This window comes from Notolepis coatsorum (genome assembly GCF_963971535.1).
Source record: "Notolepis coatsorum genome assembly, chromosome: 3".
Classification (NCBI taxonomy): Eukaryota; Metazoa; Chordata; class Actinopteri; order Aulopiformes; family Paralepididae; genus Notolepis; species Notolepis coatsorum.
In genome coordinates this window covers 50,770,671-50,791,942 of record NC_140167.1, presented here as the reverse complement: position 1 = coordinate 50,791,942, position 21,272 = coordinate 50,770,671, and positions in this window count along the sequence as shown.

Below are 21,272 nucleotides of genomic sequence, written 5' to 3'. Positions count from 1 at the left end.
TTCAAATAATATCTCTAAGGGATAATGATGCAGACTGTGTTGGACATCAAATATATTTCATACTTAAAGATGTACCATATTATAACACTCACTCAGTTCATTTGATATGTCAGGGACAGTGATATTCAATGTTCCTGATATAGATAGGTTAATAATATCATTAGCAAGCAAAATTATTGAATAAATAATTGTATCAAATGAATCATCATACAACAGGATGACATGAAACAATAAGATATAAAGGTGAAGATACAAGGTCTAGAGAATATAGAGGTGAAGATACATGGGGTAAGAGAATATAGAGGTGAAGATAGAGGGGTAAGAGAATATAGAGGTGAAGATAGAGGGGTAAGAGAATATAGAGGTGAAGATAGTGGGGTAAGAGAATATAGAGGGGTAAGAGAATATAGAGGTGGAGATAGAGGGGTAAGAGAATATAGAGAGGTAAGAGAATATATAGGTGAAGATGGAGGGGTAAGAGAATATAGAGGTGAAGATAGAGGGGTAAGATAATATAGAGGTGAAGATAGAGGGGTAAGAGAATATAGAGGTGAAGATAGAGGGGTAAGATAATATAGAGGTGAAGATAGAGGGGTAAGAGAATATAGAGAGGTAAGAGAATATAGGGTGGAGATACATGGGGTAAGAGAATATAGAGGTGAAGATAGAGGGGTAAGAGAATATAGAGGTGAAGATAGAGGGGTAAGATAATATAGAGGTGGAGATACAGGGGTAAGAGAATATAGAGGTGAAGATAGAGGGGTAGAGGTGAAGATACAGGGGTAAGAAGATGTAGAGATAAATATACAGGGGTAAGAGAATATAGAGGTGAAGATAGAGGGGTAGAGGTGAAGATACAGGGGTAAGAAGATGTAGAGATAAAGATACAGGGGTAAGAGAATATAGAGGTGAAGATAGAGGGGTAGAGGTGAAGATACAGGGGTAAGAGAATATAGTGGGGTAAGAGGATGTAGAGGGGAAGATACGAGGGGTAAGAGCATATAGAGGTGAAGATAGAGGGGTAGAGGTGAAGATACATGGGTAAGTGAAGATAGAGGGGTGAGAGAATATAGAGGTGAATATAGTGGGGTAAGAGGATGTAGAGTGGAAGATAGAGGAGTAAGAGGATGTAGATGTAAAGATACAGGGGTAAGAGAATATAGAGGTGAAGATAGCGAGGTGAGAGGATGTAGAGGAGAAGATAAGAGGGGTTCCTGGTGGTCTAGGTGGCTTCACTGACATCTCATCAACTACAGTATAGATGGACTTAATCACATCTAGCAACCAAAGTCCTCTCAGATGGTTAGGGCCCCTTAGACTAAAGATATTATCAAACAGGGGTCTGCATACTAATGTAAACCGTATCAGTTTGGGGAATCCTTGAAACAGGTTGAGAACCAGTGAGGTAAACTATGAACTTCAGTCGCTGACACGATACAGACCAACAACCACCAGATTAAAGAGGTGTGTTCCGAATAGTTTATTTTTGTATTTCCTCTGAAATATCCTATTTTCATGCCACTCGCATCAGTTTGGCATTATACTCATGTACAGTATGCCATAAATGTCAACCATAAAGATTTACATCCGTTTAAAACTGTGGGTAAACTCTACTTCACAAATAAAAAGGCGGGTAAACTGAGTTTAGTGGGTTCACTACATCCCTGGATATATTTAGGGGCCCCATAAAAATGCCTGCATTGGGCCCCCCTATTGTTACCTAGTGTGACGCCAATCTTGTTCCGCTCACGAAATATGTTCCGACCCTACTGGGTTGAAACGGTATGGAATAGGTAAATACATACGACGACAAGGTTACCGTTTTGAAACGCAAAAATGTGAACATTATCTTTTGTTCGTTTACCGTTAGTTTCGACCGGAAGCGAGGATCGGAACAGATTTAAGCTTCAGTGTGGCAGCTCCCACCCTCTGGAAATCCCTCCCCACAGAATTCCGCAACGCCCCAACTCTGGACTCATTAAAAAAAACTCCTCAAAACCCACCTCTTCAACTTGGCCTTTAACCCCTAATTTCTCACTTTGTATGTTGTGTGTCTGTCCACTATGTTTGTTACTTTTGTTATCCCCCCCCCCCCCCCCTATGTAAAGCAACCTTGGGTCTTCTGAAAGGCGCTATATAAAACGAAGTTATTATTATTATTATACACCACCGGTGGCAGGAGATGAGCAGTGCGGTGACATCAAGGCCAACTGTATGTGGAAGCAGAACAGTCTGAATTAGCTGAGGCAGGTGGTAGAACGCTGCTGCTATAAGCCTTCAAAGAAAAACTGTCCTCAAAAAACATCCGCTGATGGAAACACTGACCTGCTAGTTTATGGAAACAGTTGAGGTGATAGTGCGACCACAGTGTGTGTGTGTGTGTGTGTGTGTGTGTGTGTGTGTGTGTGTGTGTGTGTGTGTGTGTGTGTGTGTGTGTGTGTGTGTGTGTGTGTGTGTGTGTGTGTGTGTGTGTGTGCGTGCGTGCGTGCGTGCGTGCGTGCGTGCGTGCGTGCGTGCGTGCGTGCGTGCGTGCGTGCGTGCGTGCGTGCATGTGAGGCACCCATGCTCATTGGTTAAAGTGCATCCTTTATTGTACACGGTCTCTGAGAGGGGGAAGTGGTACTGTATGTGGGGGTGGTAGATGATGCATCAGGAGGTCCTTACAGAGGTGTTTGTCTCATTCAGTTTCCATTACAATGGGCTTTTCCACCGACGGCTATCATCTGGTGTTGAGAAGGTGAGCTCACTGCAGCTCCGTGCTCCTCTCTCCTCAGGTTGGCCTGGCTGTCATCATGTCTGTGCAAGGGCTTCTAATAATAATAATAATAATAATAACTGGACTTTTGTCTTTAATCATCATGCAGTGACACACACATGCGATGGGCGGCACACACAGGAACACACACATGCAATTTTTTCTTTTTGGGTCGCCAATGAAATTGAGTCTCTGCGCTTGACCCATCCCATCGTCCTTCCCCCCCAAGGGCAGCCGGGAGCAGATAGGGGCTTCGGCGTGGGGCTGCACCCCGGGGACCAATCCAAATGCTCCTGTCCGTCTTCGTCAGGGAACACAACGGCGTTAGCGATCTGTTGTGCATGTTTTTCCATTGGGTTTATCTTAGGGGAGGGGAAACCCGTGCGAGCACGGGGGGAGAACATGCAAACTCCACACAGAAAGGCATGGGAGATACCCCACCTGGGTACCTGGCAACGCGGAAACCAGGTCCCCAAGCAGGAATCGAACCCTGGACTTTCTAGCTGTGTGGCGACAGTGTTAACCACTACACCACCGTGCCAACCTAGGATGGCTTAGAGTAGACGACAGAGTACAGCAACTTGCAATGAGCCTGGTCTACAAGATACACTACACGACCAAGGTACCCATGTACATGTCAAAATACTTCCCAAAGGTCAGTGAATACCACGATCACAACACCAGAGGGAGCTCCACAAATCATGTAAAACCCAGATTCGGCTCAAACAAGGGCCTAAACACGTTTCGCAATTATGCCACATCAATGTGGAACGCCCTACCCAAAGCTGTAAAGGAATGTGAATCACTACCCACTTTCAAAAACACTCTCAAAGAACACCTACGGCAGACTGCAATTCGAAACTGGCCCAGTTTCGTATTCCAATGTACAGTGTACAGTGTGTGTCCCCCCTACCCAACCCCCCCCCCACCTCCAATGTACAGCCCCACCCACCCAACCCCACCCCACCTACCCAACCTCCTCCAATGTACAGTTTCTATGTCAAATGTATATACACTCTTTTTCTGGACACTTTTTGTATCACAAACAGTACTGTATTTGCAAATCTGGTATGTCATAAATGTAGCAGTACTGTCTATCTGTATGTCGTGTGTGTCATATGATGAATTGAAAATGGGGGACCCTGATGTAAACAAGACGAAAGTCTTTCTCTGGTCTGCATGCCCTTAACAATTGTATGTATTGAGCTGTACTGTACTGTACCCATTCTGCAATCTGTTAATAAACTTTTCAATCAATCAATCAATCAAACCGCCGTTCTACATAATGGTAGCCACTACTACAACCATCTCAATCAGGGTGTGACTTGTTCTCTTCCCTATAGGTCTCTCACTTGTCTCTCCAGTTAGGGTACCTGGTGTATACTGTACCTGTTTATACTGTTTACTTTACTTACTCATAGTATTATGTTTAGATTCTAAGTGTTTTATTGCCAATGTTTATTGTAACATTATAATATAACTGATAGGGCATACAGGCCCTCCTCCGCACCTTTGATTACACTGTTTACTTTCTCATATTATTATATTTTATTTTATTTTGATTTTATTATGGATCCCCATTAGCTGGTCCCATAGCAACCAGCTAGTCTTCCTGGGGTCCACACAAACAAAACATACAAAAACAATTATTGCAAAACAAAATTATTAAAAGTCAGTACTCAACACACAATGCATAATGAAACTAACAATTAAGATGGCTAAAATTACATACAAGCACAAAATATATATATATATATACTTTACAGTGTTAAATACAATTTAAGCTTATTTTTCAAAGTGAATCTATCTACTGTAAATGCAGCAGAGGTTTTGAGGCAGGTTATTCCAAAGAGTTAATGCTCTAAACATTTTATATCTCCTTAAAGCGTTGCTTTTTGGACCTGGCAAATCAAGCTGCCCACTACTGGAACCTCTAGTGTATTCAGAGTTATAATTAAATATTCAGAGTTAATTATATAGTTTGCATAGTTTATTTATATGAATGAATGAATGAATGAATGAATGAATGAATGAATGAATGAATGAATGAATGAATGAATGAATGAATGAATGAATGAAAACGTTTATTTTTGAACATGTACTCTCCATATTCCTCCAAACAAATCACAGTATCTAGCTCCATCAAACAGAACAATCATAATAATAAAAAATAAAAATTATAAACAAGTCAAGAGCAATGTATTTAGTTAGTTGACATGTTCAAAAAAGGAGTAGATGGAAGCTAAGCTTATTGATCCCTACCCCCTTACATTTACATTTGTTCTTCCATTCATTTGACTATATAACATAATTTAGTACATTACAATAATACAAAAAGAAAATACTTGATTAGCTTGACAGCAGTAAATACAATACAACACTACATAACACAATATAACATAACTTTGTTTATCCGCATTACTAATTTCTGTATTTCTCTAATGTGTATTTTTTAAGCTGCTTTTTAAATTGTGCAATATGTTTACTCAGTTTGATGTATTCAGGTAAATTATTCCACAACTTCACTCCACAAACAGATATGCACATGCTTTTCAGCGTAGTGTGTACCATTGGTTGTTTAAGATTCCCTCTCCTTCTTAAGTTATATTCTCCTTCCCTGTCTCTGAACCATCTTTGAATGTTGCCTGGGATTAGTATACAATGAGGGCAGTTTTGAAATCAACTAGGTCCATACATTTCAATGTTTGTAGCTTTATAAATAAGTTATTGGTGTGTTCATAATATCCTACATTGTTGACTATTCTTATTGCTTTTTTTGCATGGTGCATATTGGCTGTAGAGTGCTTTATATTAGAGTATATATTTACTCTAATTGTATTGCCTATATTTACGTCTTTCTACTATTACCATGCCCATACCTGAGCAACCCAAGAAGCACCACTTAAAAAGTACTACTACATTCTAACGCATAACAATGCGAAAATCTGATTTGAATCGTCACCTCGAAAATTTGTATTTGTATCGAAACCGAACATTTGTCATTACACCCCTGTTCATAGTTAGTCATTCCATGTTTGTATGTGATGCATGCAACAGTGAGACCTCTGATGTCCTGTTGCTCCTCTCCCAAGCGTAGTTGTTTGGAAGATTCAAATGTTGTTCTCTTTTTCACCTGTCCGAAAACACAGTGAATGGTCGGGACCCAGTTGTCTGACAGATCTAAACTCTGTGTCAGAATACGCCGGTTCACTTCTATTTTGTAACTTTCCAGAACTAAAGCTAAAATTGAAAGGTGACTCTGTGTTTTTGAAGTTGCTGCTCCTTGACTCTGGAATTACCTCTCCTTAACCTAAGTAGCCTCAGATCTAAATCAGATCAGCCAGTCATTTTAAAGGTCCCCTCCACTCAAAAACACGTTGTTCTATAGTTAACTCCTCTTGGAGGCATGACTTTGACTATACAGATTGTTATTTATGCAGAACTTTTCACCAGAGAGCCCTTGTCACGTTCTTCCACTGGAGATGGGGGGGGGGGGGGGGGGGTTCTGTGTACTTGCTCAAAATATGAGCTGCCTGTATGACACACCTGATCCTGAAAATCTATCATGGTCGCTATTGCCCAGATGTTAGGGGGATACTATAAGTTGATACATCTAGAGATCTATGAACAAAAACTAATTTTTGTGTGTGAATCTCTTAGTTATAACAGGATTGTATAAGCTAAGAAGTGTTTTTGGATGACCAGCTTGACGGGGGGGGGGGGGGGGGTTGCATTCTCAGTGGGGGCAAAGGTGTCAAGATGCTGTTCAGTAGTTTATTGAAAGCCATATCAAACTAATATACAACATTTTGAAAGTGTTCAAAAGATGTGTGGAGAGGATCTTTAAGAAGCTCCTACAACCTAGTTTGACTCGCTGTTTTCTGTTTTCTTACTGCGCCTCACTGTTTCAGTCTCTTAATGTTTGGTATTTTTGTCATGGTCATCCTTTTTATTAGAGGGGGGGGCATGTATTTTTGATAATCTTCACTCCTGTTGCACCTACTTGCTTTCCATGGGGAAAAGTCATGCTGTTGCATTGGTAAACTACTACTGCTGCTGCTGGTGATGGTGATGTAAAACCAGTCATTTCCTGTACTTAACTCTCTTGCATGTGACAAGTACATATCCTGTTAAGCTGTAGCCCTATTTTCAGAAATTTCGCCTAAAGGTACATGCCTAAGTAAATGGAAGATTGCTCCACTTCTACAAGGGTTCATTTGCATGTTCTTGGTATCTAGGAACATCTAGGGACCTGGGTATGTATTCCCAGTGTCAGAAGTGTCTGTTACTAGGCTTGAGTAAATTGTAATGAAAAAAAGGAGAATATAAATTATGATTCTTTTTTTGCATCTGTGCCAGTGAATAACACCATGTTACAATTGTGCTGAAACCGACCTCGCTCACTGACTTCATTCAGCACCTTCTTGAGATCAAGATCTAAGCAAATTAATAAAGGGAACATGATTAAACAGAAGGATTTGTAGATACAGTAATACATTATAATCAATTTTAATTATAAATTCATATTTGACCTTGAACTTGACCTTGACCTTATTATGGCCCAATCATACATCTATGGATAGGGAAAAAGCTCCTCTTTCCAATGGCAGTGTTAAATCTGGATTTAGTCATTTCCTTGCGGCTTTACGATAAAAGAGATATAATTCGCATTTTTCCGATAAATTCTTATTTTCGGTCAATCTTAAAAACATCGGTAAAAATGAAAATATACACTTTGACTGCTGTTATGATAGGGTTAAGGTCTTTACTTTTGGCTACATTAGAAAAAGAAACACAACCTCTTAACATCCATCCACATGTGGGCCCTCTTGAGGACAATTCGCGACACACCACTTTGCCGACCTCTGGTGTGCATTTCTTTTAATACAATATATATATATAATTAAATCCCTATTTGTTGCATGTCGATTGTCATTTCAGGTGACAAAATCCGTTCAGCGTTTCTCGAGTTAATAATAATAATAATAATAATAGATCAAATTTCTATAGCGCCTTTCATGAAACCCAAGGTCGCTTCACAATCACAACAAAAATAAGGCTAGGGAAGTAGAGAGAAAAGGGGGGATGAGGGCAGGTAAGGGATAATGGACCTAATCTAATCTAAACTAACTAATGGGGGAAAGCCTTGGTGAAGAGGTGTGTTTTGAGAGCAGTTTTGAAGGTGTCCAGGGTTGGGGCATTGCGGATTTCGGGGGGGGAGAGAGTTCCAGAGGGTAGGGGACGCCACGCTGAAGGCTCTGTCACCGAAAGTCCGTAACCTGGTGCGAGGGATGGAGAGAAGACCCAGATCAGAGGATCGTAGGTTCCGGGATGGAGTGTGCTGGTGGAGGAGATCAGACAGGTATCGGGGGGCGAGGGCATGGAGGGACTTGTAGGTGAGGAGCAGGAGTTGAAAGTGATGCGGAACTTGACTGGGAGCCAAGTGGAGGTGGATGAGGGTGGGGGTGATGTGCTGCCAGGGCTTTGTGTGAGTGAGAACCCTGGCAGCTGAGTTCTGAACATACTGGAGCCTGTCCAGGGCTTTGCTGGGTACCCTGAACAGGACTCTGTTGCAGTAGTCCAACCGGGAGGTGATAAATGAGTGGATCAGGGTCTCAGCCACAGAATCTGAGAGTGAGGGTTGGAGACAGGAGATGTTTTTGAGGTTGTAGAAGACAGACTTGGTAACGGATGTTTTTTTTCTTCTTTTTTTTTATCGTCTCTTTCTCTGATTTTCTCCCCGTCCCAATTTAGTCGTTGTGCCAATTCCCCCCCTCCTCTACCTGGTTGTTGTGCGCATGTTCTCCTACTGGTCGGTACAAGGGAACCCTGAAGTCATCCGCACGCTTCCTCCGACACGCGCGGCGACAGCCAGTAACTCTTTTTTCACCTGGCAGCGAGGACTCTCATTGGTGAAGTGTAACGCGTGGGAGGTCACGCTGCCTTCATCAAGTCCTGCCTCCGCTGAGCAAGCGCCCAGACCTGACCTGCGTCACTGTCCACAATGCCAGATTCCCACCCATGACTTGCCCTCCCCCTAACCCAGCCAAACGGGTTAGTATAGCGATCAGCCCAAGCCCCAAGCAATGTTGACTCCGGGAGTCGAGGCCGCAGCCTCTTGCATTGGTGACGAGCGCAATCTCCGCTACGCCACCTGACCGCCCCTTGGTAACGGATTTGATGTGGGAGTGAAATGAAAGTGTGGAGAGTTACATGCCGATATGTGAGGCGTGCGCCAAAGTACACATTACCACCCCAGACTCCCGGGGCTCTAGCTCGATCAATCATTTGGCAATCTTGAATATTTTTGGACAAGGTTGTAGATAGATAGATAGATAGATAGGTACTTTATTGATCCCCTTGGGGAAATTCAAGTGACATACACATACAGCTCATCGTCTCATTAACAACATCATATCACAATCATTAAATTTTTACAGTAACAATGGCACAACATTCAAACAGGCATGTACATTTGTTGACACATCGGGTCCCCCCAGGGCTGTGTTCTGAGCCCCCTGCTGTACTCACTCTACACACACGACTGTGTGGCCAAGTTCAGCTCCAACTCCATAGTTTGCAGACGACACAGTGGTGGTGGGGCTGATCTCGGACAACGACGAGAAGGCCTACCGGGAGGAGGTTGAGGTACTGGAACGCTGGTGCCAGGACAACAGCCTGCTCCTGAACATTGGTAAAACCAAGGAGCTGATCGTGGATTATAGGAGAGGACAGCAGGAGACACACACACCACTGATGATTAACGGGGCTACCGTGGACAGGGTGAGCAGCTTTAAGTACCTGGGGGTCCACATCTCAGAGGATCTGACATGGTCAACACACATAGACACAGTCGTAAAGAAGGCGAAGCAGCGCATCTACCACCTGAGACAGTTAAGGAAGTTCAGAGTATCGGGGAAGATACTCCAGTCCTTCTACTCAGGAGCTGTAGAGAGCATCTTGACCGGAAACATCACTGCCTGGTATGGAAACAGCACGGCACAGGACAAGAAGGCCCTACAGAGAGTGGTGCGCTCAGCCGAGTGTACCACTGGGATTGCACTACCTCCCCTGCAGGTTCTATACAACAAGAGGTGCAAATCCAGAGCCTGCAGAATAATGAAAGACCCCCACCACCCCAATAACAGCCTGTTCCAGCTGCTGAGGTCAGGCAGACGCCTGCGAACCCCAGCTACTAGGACAGAGAGGCTTAGGCTCAGCTTCTTCCCCCAGGCCATCAGAGCCTTGAACAATGAACATTGAGTGCCACAGAACACTGAACTATCCACACACAAGCACACATGAGCACACACACGACACGCACGCTGTGCACGCTCACACACTAGCAGCCACTTTAACACTTTAACATGAGCGGGCACACACTCATGCCGCACACACCCACACTTATGGCCAAAAGGAAAGGCCACTTTAAATTAGTATAGCAACAGTAACAGTGTATTGCACTACCAAAGCTACCTAGCATGTCCTATATGCTCTGTAAATAACTATGTACAGAATACAGATACCGAGATGTCACACCATGTTACCTGTTACCTGTTATTGCACAATGTTGTTTTTATTGGATTCTATTATATGTTGTACCACTGTATTGCACATCGTTGCGGGCAAGACCACCCGCATTTCATTGTATACTTGTATGCCGTGACAAATAAAACTCTTGAATCTTGAATCTTGAAAACACATGTCGACTACAGAATGCCTGAGACACCATATGCGATTGTCGGCTGCAGCAACACCGGGGTGTCGTTGCGCCAGGTGGGAGGGAGGGAGGAAAGATTGTCCAGCAACGGGAGGGGCATGGATTTGGGGGATAGGACTTTGGTGATGAGACATTCTTAGGCTCCCCCCCTCCAGCACGCATACTAGTCGGTGTAGCCAATGAGTGTGGCTTTCCAATGATACATGATTCCAATGATACCCCACGTGGGGATCTAATACGGTCTATATTGATCGAGTTATGATAAAAACAGCAGGATATTGCAGTTGTTATTTTTCTGCAAACAATTATTTCTGAGAGAAATTAATTATATACAATAAAAATATACAACAAATTAAATTAAATTACAGAAACATACCATAACAAACTGATACAAACATATAATACAAACAAACAAGCAAACAAATACATAACAAAAATGTTATTTTTGAGGAAAGCATGTGCTGTTTATGTAAATAACATGACTAACATGTTATTATGGTACAATTATGCAAATTCAGACAGAAAAAGCCCATTGTGGAGACAGTGTCAATTTCAGGAGCGCCACCCTCACAGCTTCAGATACACCTGATCTGCTACAACTGTAATCAGGGCACCCTTTCTGAGCACAACTAGGTCCCCACGGTGAGGGGGTGTGGCCTCTGAGCACAACTAGGTCCCCACGGTGAGGGGGTGTGGCCTCTGAGCACAGCTAGGTCCACGGTGAGGGGGTGTGGCCTCTGAGCACAGCTAGGTCCCCACGGTGAGGGGGTGTGGCCTCTGAGCACAGCTAGGTCCCCACGGTGAGGGGGTGTGGCCTCTGTTCACTGAGAGGAGATGTCAAGAAAGCATCACATGTTTCAGTACATTATTGCAGTTAGTCACGATGGTCGTAACTTAGCCATTGGACACATCTCTTTCTTTCTTCTCTCCCACGCTCTCTCTCTCTCACCCCTTTCTCATTAATGTTCTCTCTCTCTCTCTCTCTCTCTCTCTCTCTCTCTCTCTCTCTCTCTCTCTCTCTCTCTCACTCTCTCCCTCTTCCTTTCTCTAGAGGCCGTGTGAGGCAGTTTTTTTTTTAAACACATGTGCACCCGCTCACGCACAGGCTCATACACACACACACACACACACACACACACACACACACACACACACACACACACACACACACACACACACACACACACACACACACACATACAGTACACAAACACATACATAAAGACACATACCTGCATATACATACATACATACATACATACATACATACATACATACATACATACATACATACATACATACATACACATACATACATACATACATACATACATACACACACACACACACACACACACACACACACACACATACATACATACATACATATACATAATACATACATAATACATACATACATACATACATACATACATACATACATACATACATACATACATACATACATACATACATACATACATACATACATACATACATACATACATACATACATACACATACATACATACATACATACATACATACATACATACATACATACATACATACATACATACATACATACATACATACATACATACATACATACATACATAACATACACATATTTTGGCTGAACCAGTGGGTGTTGATATTTAGAGAAACAGGTCCTATGCACGGAGAGACAGTCACTGCTCTATCCGCTGTCAGAAGTGGCAGACAGATCTGCTCTCTGGACTGTATATGCAATATGAATATATTTGATGGAATGCAAGAGGGACAGTTGTGATCTCCAAAGATAAAGCCATGGAACTTCAATGGCTAGAAAGAGGGCCTTTTGTATCATGGCAATTGACCTATCTCAAGCCTCTCCCTCTTTTCTTGACCTGATTGATTGATTGATTGATTGATTGATTGATTGATTGATTGATTGATTGATTGATTGATTGATTGAAAAGTTTATTAACAGATTGCAGAATGGGTACAGTACAGTACAGCTCAATACATACAATTGTTAAGGTGATGCAGACCAGAGAAAGACTTTCGTCTTGTTTACATCAGGGTCCCCCATTTTCAATTCATCATAACATATATGACATACATGACATACAGATAGACAGTACTGCTACGTCTATACATTTATGACATATCAGATTTGCAAGTAAAGTAAAGTACTGTTTGTGATACAAAAAGTGTCCAGAAAAAGAGTGTATATACATTTGACGTAGAAACTGTACATTGGAGGAGGTTGGGTGGGTGGGGTGGGGTTGGTGGGTGGGGGCTGTACATTGGAGGGGGGGGGGGGGGGGTTGGGGTAGGGGGGGGGGACACTGTACACTGTACATTGGAATACTGACAAAGCCATACTTGGTAATTTACTGTACAACTGGGTTAAGACATTTGTAGGGGCCAGTTTCGAATTGCAGTCTCCCGTAGGTGTTCTTTGAGAGTGTTTTTGAAGGTGGGTAGTGATTCACATTCCTTTACAGCTTTGGGTAGGGCGTTCCACATTGATGTGGCATAATTGCGAAACGTGTTTAGTCCCTTGTTTGAGCCGAATCTGGGTTTAACATGATTTGTGGAGCTCCCTCTGGTGTTGTGATTGTGGTATTCACTGACCTTTGGGAAGTATTTTGACATGTACATGGGTACCTTAGTCGCGTAGTGTATCTTGTAGACCAGGCCCATTGCAAGTTGCTGTACTCTGTCGTCTACTCTAAGCCATCCTAGGTTGTCAAAGTGGGCCGGGGTGAGGTGGGTTCTAGGAGTCAGGTCAAGCAGTAGTCTGACTAGCTTGTTTTGAGATGTTTGTAATTTGTTTTTTAGTGCCTTTGAGGTGCTTTGGTACCATGAGGTGCAAGCATAGTCGTAGTACCCCTGAATGAGTGCTCCTGCCAGAGTCTTCAGGGTATTCTTGTTTACCAGAGAGGAGATCCGGTACAAGAATCGAGTTCGTTGGTTGACTTTTTTTATTACATTGGATGCCATTTTGTCACAGGAAAGATTAGCCTCTAGGATGGAACCCAGGTAGGTAATTTCATCTTTCCTTGTGACAATATTGTCACCCACTGTAACCGAGAAGCCGTCATCTGAGGGAAGCAACAGTTGTGATTGAAGGATCAAGGAAAAGAGGGCGGGCTTGAGATAGGTCAATTGCCTTTGGAACACAAGATGACTTCCATATACAAGACAGGATAATGTCAAGGAGATTAGTTTCGCTTCATGTGTGGACAGAATGAGACTTAGGGACTTGGAATGTTCACATAATCACAGCTGCCCGCTGGAATGTTCATCCAAATGACCCCATTTGCCATCAACTTCACTGAGGTCTTTAGAAAATCATGTCTAGACATGGACAAACAAACGATCATGTTTCTTTGACAAACTTGATAGTAATGCAGAAATTCTAGCAACCACTGGATCTATTTTGGACCAAGCAGGTGAATTGACCTATCTCAAACTCTGCCATCTTTTATTGATCTTCCAATCACAATCAACAGTTGCGATTGGATAAAACATTTAGTAGAGGCTACGCTGCTGGTCCCAATCAGGATTTGTTTACTTCTGCGTCGGTGGCTAAACCTTTGTAATATTGAACCCTTGAGTCTCATTCACCAAAACCCATGACAACATGATCAAACATTCTATGGCAGCCAACCAGGTGACCATTCAACAATGTAGATTTTAATGGGAATGAATTGATTGATTGAAAATTTTATGAACAGATTGCAGAATGGGTACAATACAGTACAGCTCAATACACACTAGGGGTGTAAAGGTACACGTATCCGTACCGAACCGAACAAATTTCAGTCTGTACCGTACCGTACCGAACGGCTGTGTAGTGTACCGAACGAATACAACGGTATGTTAACCACTAACGACCGCCCACCGGGGGCTGTTTTTTTCACAATCTAATATAATTATTATTATTTTTTAATTTTTTTACAAGTCGATTATTAATTTTGTTAACAGAATACAACTATAGGGCGACAATAATGTGGTCAAGAGTCATGGTTTCTATCTTGAGCCTGAACTGGCGTGACTTCTTTTATTCACATGGTAAGCAGCAGTAACACAAGTCTTCTCTCACTGAGAGACATTGGGGAGAGAACGAAATGGGTGGATACCTTTTCTTTTATACTTGCCATAAGGTAGAGTACCTGGGTGGCTCCGCCTAGAGTGCCCTCTAGTGGGAACAGATGCAACAGATGCAACTAGACAGTCACTGGTGGAGACAATATATATATGCAGGTAAACAGTTACTATTAACAGCCATATGTACAGTTAGACAGTTACTAACAATCCTACACAGAGCCTCTGATCTCAACAAATTTCAATATAGAATATTCGTTGACAGCCCTACAAGTACAATTAGTTACTTAAGCATTATACAACGGCATGCAAATTTCTCTATTCTGATTGGCTGAAACAGTCCATTTACACGTATGTATCCTTCATAATCCACGCTCCTGGTCCCAGGACCCGCCCACCACCGAATCACATCACTCCGCCGGATCACTCGTCGGAAAAAACAAGATGGCGGACAATAATCTTTAACAAATGGATATGTTGATAGCGTCATAACGACTAAATATAAAGCGATTCTGTCAAGGGGAACGTTAGTATTTTAAACAATGTTGGATGATGTAATTGATGGGTCTTGACTCAATCTAGAACAAAGAAAAATCGCGGATTGATTGATAGATTAATTGATTGATTTAAATTTCTTCCTTCCTACTTTCCGACTGCAGCGTTCTCTCTCACACTGTCCGACGCTGGCGTACCCACAAACACACACATACACACACACACACACACACACACACACACACACACACACGCACACACACACTGTGACACACACACACACACACACACACACACACGCACACCACCACACACTCCTGTCTGCAACAGTGGGGGAGTCAGACTGAGAGAGAAGCAGCGCTGTTTTAAGTGAGCATGGTCTATTGAATTGATTGATTTGGTTGATTGCTAATTTTATTACTGTACCCCTGGTTTCCAACTGGTTAAGTTTAGGCTAAAAGAAATAAATAAAAAAATAGGGCGAAGAAAACGTTTTTTCCTATAGGGCAAAGAAAACGTTTTAATAAATTTTCAATCAATCATTCCAATAATACACAGTTGGATGTGTTAGTTGGTTGGATGCACTTCAAGCTGCTTCCACATGAGGCAACTTCTCTCAATCATTCCAATAATACACAGTTGGATGTGTTAGTTTGGTTGGATGCACTTCAAGCTGCTTCCACATGGAGTTGTGGGAACTACTTTTTCTGGCGATGGTTTTTTCAATAAATCTTCGATTAATGTGTGTTTATTGTATAGAAATAAGGTTGGATGAATCTGGCAGTTGTATAAAAGCTTTACACCACGTGCAGTCGTGATTTGTGACCAATAAACCATGCCTAGGGGGGTCTAACGACCCTCGGCTGCCTCGGGCCTAACAACCACCCTAGGCATGGTTTATTGGTCACAAACCACTCCTGCGTGTGATGTAATGTGCATTATACAACGGCATGCAAATTTCTCTATTCTGATTGGCTGAAACAGTCCATTTACACGTATGTATCCTTCATAATCCACGCTCCTGGTCCCAGGACCCGCCCACCACCGAATCACATCACTCCGCCGGATCACTCCGTCGGAAAAACAAGATGGCGGACAATAATCTTTAACAAATGGATATGTTGATAGCGTCATAACGACTAAATATAAAGCGATTCTGTCAAGGGGAACGTGTTAGTATTTTAAACAATGTTGGATGATGTAATTGATGGGTCTTGACTCAATCTAGAACAAAAGAAAAATCGCGGATTGATTGATAGATTAATTGATTGATTTAAATTTCTTCCTTCCTACTTTCCGACTGCAGCGTTCTCTCTCACACTGTCCGACGATGGCGTACCCACAAACACACACATACACACACACACACACACACACACACACACACACACACACATACACACACACACGCACACACACACTGTGACACACACACACACACACACACACACACGCACACACACACCACACACATCCTGTCTGCAACAGCGGAGAGTCAGACTGAGAGAGAAGCAGCGCTGTTTTAAGTGAGCATGGTCTATTGAATTGATTGATTGGTTGATTGCTAATTTTATTACTGTACCCCTGGTTTCCAACTGGTTAAGTTTAGGCTAAAAGAAATAAATAAAAAATAGGGCGAAGAAAACGTTTTTTCCTATAGGGCAAAGAAAACGTTTTAATAAATTTTCAATCAATCATTCCAATAATACACAGTTGGATGTGTTAGTTGGTTGGATGCACTTCAAGCTGCTTCCACATGAGGCAACTTCTCTCAATCATTCCAATAATACACAGTTGGATGTGTTAGTTTGGTTGGATGCACTTCAAGCTGCTTCCACATGGAGTTGTGGGAACTACTTTTTCTGGCGGATGGTTTTTTCAATAAATCTTCGATTAATGTTTGTTTATTGTATAGAAATAAGGTTGGATGAATCTGGCAGTTGTATAAAAGCTTTACACCACGTGCAGTCGTGATTTGTGACCAATAAACCATGCCTAGGGGGGTCTAACGACCCTCGGCTGCGCCTCGGCCTAACAACCACCCCTAGGCATGGTTTATTGGTCACAAACCACTCCTGCGTGTGATGTAATTAAGCACTACATCACCCCTGAGTGGAACATGGAAAGCCAAACTTTCCCCCACTGTACCGAAAACCGTACCGAACCTTGACTTCAAAACCGAGGTACATACCGTACCGTGGTTTTTGTGTACCGTTACACCCCTAATACACACAATTGTTAAGGGGATGCAGACCAGAGAAAGACTTTCGTCTTGTTTACATCAGGGTCCCCCATTTTCAATTCATCATAGAACATGAACATTCTATCAATTCAAGGTTTATGGATAACGCACTTTTATTTGTAGAGCATAATTTTTTCCCACAATTATCAGCTGTGAGTATTTCCTTTTCTCTCTCTTTCTCTCTCTCACTCTCTCTCTTCTCTCTCCCCTCTCTCTCTCTCTCTCTCTCTCTCTCTCTCTCTCTCTCTCTCTCTCTCTCTCTCTCTCTCTCTCTCTCTGTATCTTGAATGACAGCTCCTGCAGCCTCCCTGTCAAGCTGGCATAGTGGCATCATTCTAAAACTGGTATTAGGCATTTCCTTTGCGTCCGTTGGCGGGTGTAAGTGTGTGTGTATGTGTGTGTGTGTATGTGTGTGTGTGGTGTGTGTGTGTGTGTGTGTGTGTGTGTGTGTGTGTGTGTGTGTGTGTGTGTGTGTGTGTGTGTGTGTGTGTGTGTGTGTGTGTGTGTGTGTGTGTGTGTGTGTGTGTGTGTGTGTGTGTGTGTGTGTGTGTGTGCGTGCGTGCGTGCGTGTGTGTCGGGGCGGAACGCACCTGGTCCGCGCAGCTGTGGGGATCCTAGCAGGGGGGAAAGAGAGATAGAGGAAGGAGAGAGAGAGAGAGGGATGGGAGGAGACGAATGAGGCCCTGTGTGCTGTATTGGGGACCCAGCAAGCTCAGGCAGAAAGATGGAGAAAGAGAAAGAGAGAGAGAGAGAATGTGTGTGTGTGTACTGTATATACACACTCTGTGTGACATACAAATGCAACCAAACAAATTGTATTCATGAATATGTTTATGATCATTAGTCCAAAATATGATACTGATTTCATCAGATGATTGTGAAAGAATCCCGTGTCCTATCAGATGATTGCCACATGCAAAAAAAAGAAATCCTCATTCTACTTGACCAGGCCGTGTCTGTGTGACTGTAGGAACTGTAGTAGTAGAAATGTTGAAAATCTGTATGTATTTCGAACTTGCGACCTTTGCTTACTACTTACCCTACCTCCCAGAGTCACTGAGAGAGGTTGTGAAAGTCAATGAGTGTGCATCTGTGAGTGAGTGTTCTATGTGTGTGTGTGTGTGTGTGTGTGTGTGTGTGTGTGTGTGTGTGTGTGTGTGTGTGTGTGTGTGTGCGTGCGTGCGTGCGTGCGTGCGTGCGTGCGTGCGTGTGTGCGTTGTTGTTCTGTGCTGCAATGCAGTTCCTCTGTTTTTCTGCAGAGGGGGCAAGGAATCAAAAAATATATAAAAAATCATAAGGATTGCTTTTTTTCAGGGAGCAAAAAAGGAATACAGATAACCTTACCAGATACACAGGAAACAATGAATGAACATGTGAGAATTAGACCATGTGGTTTACTCTCAACTCACACACACACACACACACACACACACACACACACACACACACACACACACACACACATAGAACACTCACTCACAGATGCACACTCACAGATGCACACTCACACAAGCATGAGCACTCACACAAACACAAACACACATAGTGGAGCCTCATTTCACAGCTGGATGACCAGGGAGTGGTCAGCGTCGGAAAGGTCACATGACCAGGTCAGAGGTCAGGCCAGAGAGATTTGTGATTGAGAGGAGAGTGGAGCTAGAGTGTCTCTACTCTCTCCCTCTCTCTCCCTCTCTCTCTCTCTCTCTCTCTCTCTCTCTCTCTCTCTCTCTCTCTCTCTCTCTCTCTCTCTCTCTCTCTCTCTCTCTCTCTCTCTCTCTCTCTCTCTCTCTCTCTCTCTCTCTCTCTCTCTCTCTCTCTCTCTCTCTCTCTCTTTCTCACACCCACACACACATACACACACTCTATAAGGTCATCACTTTTTCAGCAGTGGAGTCTTTGGTCCAGATGTACAGCGGAGACAGATATAACTTCTGTTTGTTCTGGCATACAACACACACACACACACACACACACACACACACACACACACACACACACACACACACACACACACACACACACACACACACACACACACACACACACACACACACACACACACACACACACACACACACACACACACACACACACACACACACACACACACACACACACACACCCTGGATAACCCTGGCTACCTATCAGTAGGCCGGTCACAGGTCTAGTCATTCCATAGTAAGTAACCAACCAGGACACTGGGTCATCATCAAAGCAGTGGGGTAACTGGGTTAGACGGAAGGGGGGCAGTAGATCATTGAATCCATTCATACTGATCACTGATCAATCAAATAGTATAGGCTTCCATCAGAGGCCTGGGCGATGCCCTTCGACTCCCTTCACATCCTCTGGTGTTATCTGGGGAGGGAAGGACATCTGAGGCCCCACAAACACCTAACATGTTGTTGTTCCAACATGGGGGACCCTGATGGAAACAAGACAAACGTCTTTCTCAGGTCTGCATCCCTTTAACAATTGTGTGTATTGAGCCGTACTGTATTGTACCCATTCTGCAATCTGTTAAATAAAGTTTTCATTCATTCATTCATTCATTCATTCATTCATTCATTCATTCATTCATTCATTCATTCATTCATTCATTCAACATGTGTACAAGCCCATTTAGTTGCAAACACTAGGGTTTACTTCTAGGTAATAAATGAACCCCCCAGACCAAGAAGCATATAAATCTGTTTTGAATTTTCTTTTTGGACAGATGTGGTATAATATGTCCTCATGTAAATATATCCCCCTCCCCTGTGTTCCCTTTACCTGTGCCCCCCCCCCCCTCTCTGTGGAATAAGACACCCCCCTCCCCTGTGTCCCCCAAACCTGTACCCCCTCCCCCCCATCTGACCTATCAAATGGGACCACACACCCCCTTTGTTGAACTATAAAGGGCTCTTCCCGACCACAATCAAGGCTTCTTACCTGGGTAATTTCAGCTGATCACCTGGGGCGAGAGCCTCAGCCATTCTCTCTATGTATTCTATCTGTTTGGTTAATAAACCTTGTTATTATCCAAGCCTCGGTTGACTGAGACATTCTTCATCAGGATATCTACAAATATCCCACAATTGGCGTCTACGAACTTGTGACAGACTTTTTGCGTCCTCCCGGCGTGCTGTATCATTCAACTATACAGAGAAAAGTGAGTATAATAGGATGGTCGACCAAAAATGTATGGAAAGGAATTGAAACCTTCCCGCTTTTCTCTGTGCCAGGTGAATATTACAGAATGTTGTCCAATATTGAGATCATGGCTGAGTAGAATAATGTGCATTAATATATCTGATCTGTATTGAGAATCGTTACCAGGGCGCGCGTGCACCTGGGTCCTTATCAGGAGGTTCTGAAAGGATGGGTTATATGTGCTAGTCCCAAAAAGTTTAGGCACAAAGGTTGAAGTGCTATTCCAGGTCGAGTCGGAGCCGACCAAAAGTTAAGGCACACAATACAGGTTGTTGGATTGCTACCCCAAGTCTAATTCAGACTAAAATATAGGCAACAAGGCAAGAAACGTGGGCTTATTAGATGTGATATCCTTGGAAAACGCTACTCTGTTAAAAACGTTCTGTGATTCCTTTGCAAAGAGGCGGGAAGTAGGACCGAGAAGCTGATGGAATCATAATTAGAAATTACCAGAGTAGCGTCATAATATTCATTGTTTCAACCTCAAACTAAGCTCACAATCTCTTCCATTTCCTGAAAACGATGTATTTTGGATTAAATTAACCAATTGATCAATACAGATAGCGGGAAGATGATCACGCGATGTCCTAGTTAGTACATGATTACGCGATGTCCCGGGAGTACGTAAATGTACATTAAACGGGACATCAGTCGCGGAAAGTACATTAAACAGGACGTTAGTCGCGGGTTAAGAGGCCGAGAGTATGATTAAAAGGTATATATAATCTAATATATCGCTGGTAAATTTCGAAGTCAGGTTCGGTCGTTAT